Source organism: Schistocerca americana, chromosome X (assembly GCF_021461395.2).
Source record: "Schistocerca americana isolate TAMUIC-IGC-003095 chromosome X, iqSchAmer2.1, whole genome shotgun sequence".
In the NCBI taxonomy this organism is placed as follows: domain Eukaryota; kingdom Metazoa; phylum Arthropoda; class Insecta; order Orthoptera; family Acrididae; genus Schistocerca; species Schistocerca americana.
Window position 1 is genome coordinate 326,289,350 of NC_060130.1, and position 3,420 is coordinate 326,292,769.

At 42.3% G+C, this 3,420-nt stretch overlaps 1 pseudogene; it reads right to left on the bottom strand.

The window, feature by feature from the left end:
* Nucleotides 1-352: 352 nt before the first annotated feature.
* Nucleotides 353-470, bottom strand: LOC124557096 (annotated as a pseudogene).
* Between the last annotated feature and the right edge of the window lie 2,950 nt (nt 471-3,420).

Sequence of the window (3,420 nt, forward strand, 5' to 3'; positions counted from 1 at the left end):
GGGACTTAACTGCTAAGGTCATCAGTCCCTAAGCTTACACACTACTTAACCTAAATTATCCTAAGGACAAACAAACACACACACACACACACACACACACACACACACACACACACATGCCCGATGGAGGACTCGAACCTCCGCCGGGATGAGGCGCACGGTCCATGACTGCAGCGCCCAAGACCGCTCAGCTAATCTTGCGCGGCCACATGCGTCACTGGATGCGGATATGGAGGGACATGTGGTCAGCACACCGCTCTCCTGGCCGTATGCCAGTTTCCGAAACCGGAGCCGCTACTTCTCAATCAAGTAGCTCCTCAGTTCGCCTCACAGGGGCTGAGTGCACCCCGCTTGCCAACAGCGCTCGGCAGACCGGATGGTCACCCATCCAAGTACTAGCCCAGCCCGACAGCGCTTAACTTCGGTGATCTGAAGGGAACCGGTGGTACCACTGCGGCAATGCCGTTAGCACAATGCCAAAGAATAGTTGAATAACACAGAAGTTTCTATGCAATATTAGTTGTCTGTGCATAAATCTTCCAGTCTTAAGCTTTTATTTCGAATTTTGGTCAGTGTTATATGTTTCAAGTAGATCTTATCCAAATCTTATGTTCAACGGTACCTCTCTGCCAACGCCGTTACGCTCCACAAACGTGTAAATTGTAACGATTGAAGCTGGCCGGTGTGGCCGAGCGGTTCTAGGCTCTTCAGTCTGGAACCCCATAACCGCTACGGTCGCAGGTTCGAATCCTGCTTCGGGCAGGGATGTGTGTGATGTCCTTAGGTTAGTTAGGTTTAAGTAGTTCTAGGGGACTGATGACCTCAGAATTTAAGTCCCATGGCGCTCAGAGCCATTTGAACCATTTTTTTTTTTGTAACGATTGATAACAAAACAATTGAAACCACTCGACGGGACTAACGAGAAATTTCAAAAGGGAAATAGGGAATAGTCTGTGTAATTCTCCCCATCATAAAGGACAAGTCTGTTTTGCAAGGATGACGGTGGTGTAATCCTTTGCACACTGCACTCAGATTCGGGACGACGGTGGAGCCAATCCCCGGTGGGTTAGCCACATGTAGGATCTGTAAGATTTCATTAAATTGCTTAAAGCAAATTCCAGTACCGACCCTTCTAAAAGCCAATTTCTGTCAGTGTCCTACCCCAGTTTGGGACTGCACTCCGTCTGTATTAATCTCTACGACGATATGGCGTTAAACACCAAGAGTCCTTTCTATTACAATAATACTACGTGACGTAAGCTGCCATTCAGAAATTTGGGATAAGGCAAATGGTACAGACTCGTCGGGAGTAAGACGTTTATTAAGAATACGATCGGGGAAGTAATTAGATGTGAACCCATAGCGACGTATACTCCTACCTCTCCGTGATTACTCTGCAATTCATACTTAATTGTTTGGCAGAAAGTTGAAAGAGCCATAATGAGTCACTCGACCGTTTCACTCTCGATTAGCAAGTGGGAAAAATGAAGTGGTCGGAATGGCACAGGAAATTTATCGAGGAAATCAAGAGAAGAATAGCAGTGGCCAAGAGCGGTTTCCAGAATAAGAAGATTCCTCTGCTGAAAAACTACATCGGCTTCAAGTCTAAGAAAAGATTTATAAAGAGCATTATATGGAGTGTTCTGGGGTACGAATGTGTAACCGGGACGTTAGCAAAGCAGAAGCTCACATCAAAGCTGTGAAAAATGTGGATGGAATGACAGAAAAACGAATTAGATGGTTCTATAAGTAATAAGAGGTGAGAAAGGATAAGTGAAGGTTATAGGCTACCGCAAAGTAAAACTCGTTGTACGCTTAATGAGACATACTATTCTTTTACAAAACACTTTCGGGGGAAAGACCGTATGGAAGAAAAAGAGGGGACGAGCGAAACTATCCTGTACGAAAACAATATGATCAGTGAGATTGGACGTTCTCCATACGTGGAGATGAAGAGTACTGCTTAATAGAGGAAGCTGCGGCTCCAGAGACAAGGCTCAGCCTTTTGAAAGAACAGGAAAACATCTTTCCCTACGGTCTATGATTTTCTTATTTTATTACTGTGAGAGTCAACAAAATATTTTGGCATTCGGAAGAGAAAGTCGCTTCTTGAAAATACGTGAAAAAATATCTCCACAACGAAGGACGCCTTTGTCTTAATGACTGCCACCCCAACGCGCTTATCATATCTGTGACACTCTCTCCTATGTGTTAAACTGTACAATCAAACTGTCTTCCCTAGAACTTTGTCGATGTCCTCCGTTAATCCTATCTAGTAAGGATCCCGTACAGAGAGTCAGTACTCCATAAGGGGACGCACAAGCGTAACGTAGTCTCTTTAATAGATTTGTTGCAACTTCTAAGTGTTGTGTTAACAAAATGTAGTCCTTGATTCACCTTCCCCTCAACATTTGCTGTGTAATGGTTCTAATTTGAGTAGTTTGTAAGTCTAATCCCTGAGTGTTTAGTTGAATTTACAACGTTTACATTTGTGTTATTTATCGTGTAACAGAAATTTAACGGAGCTTTTTTTAGTACTCTTGTGGAGAATCTCGCACTTTTTCTTGTTGTTTAAGGTTAACTGTCACTTTTCGCAACACGCAGATATCTTTTCTATATAATTTGCATATAGTTTTTATTTTATGGTAATGTTAGTAGACGCTAGAGACAGCATCATCTACGAACAATCTAAGGTGACTACCCAAATTGTATCTTAAATCGTTTATATAGATTAAGAACAGTAGAAGGCCTATAACAGTTCCTTGGGAAACCCAAGACATCACTTCTATTTCACTTCACGATTTTCGGCAGATACTACTAACTGTGACCTTTCTGAGAGTAAATCACGAATCCATTTACTCAAGTGAGATGATATACCATACGCACGAAATTTGATTAGAAGCCACCTGTGATGAGCGGTGTCAAAAGCCCTTTGTAAATCTACAACTATGGAATCAGCTTGTGATTTATTTGTCAATATCATTAATTACTTCGTGTGAATAAAGAGAAAGTTGTGTTCCACGAGAGTAGTGTTTCCTGAATCCTTGCTGGTTACGTGTAAATAGATATTTTCCTGGGAGGTATTTCATAATGCGGGAATATCACATATGTTCCAAAATCCTACTACAAAACGATATCAATGACACGGGTCTATAATTAGTGGAGTTCTTCTATTTGTCTTATTGTGTATTCGTGTGTCCTGTGTTTCAGTCTTTAAGTACGGATTCTACGTTGAGCGAGCGGCTGTACTCTGCACTCGCGTCGTCGTCGGAAGAGTGTTAAGCCGCAACTTCCTTTTCTATATCACAAACTTTGTGCTGCGTCACGTAAACTGCCGTTGAGCACTGTAAGATATAACAAATTGTGTAATCTTGTCGTAAGTATAACGCTGATTTAGAATACGATTGAGTAAAGAATTAG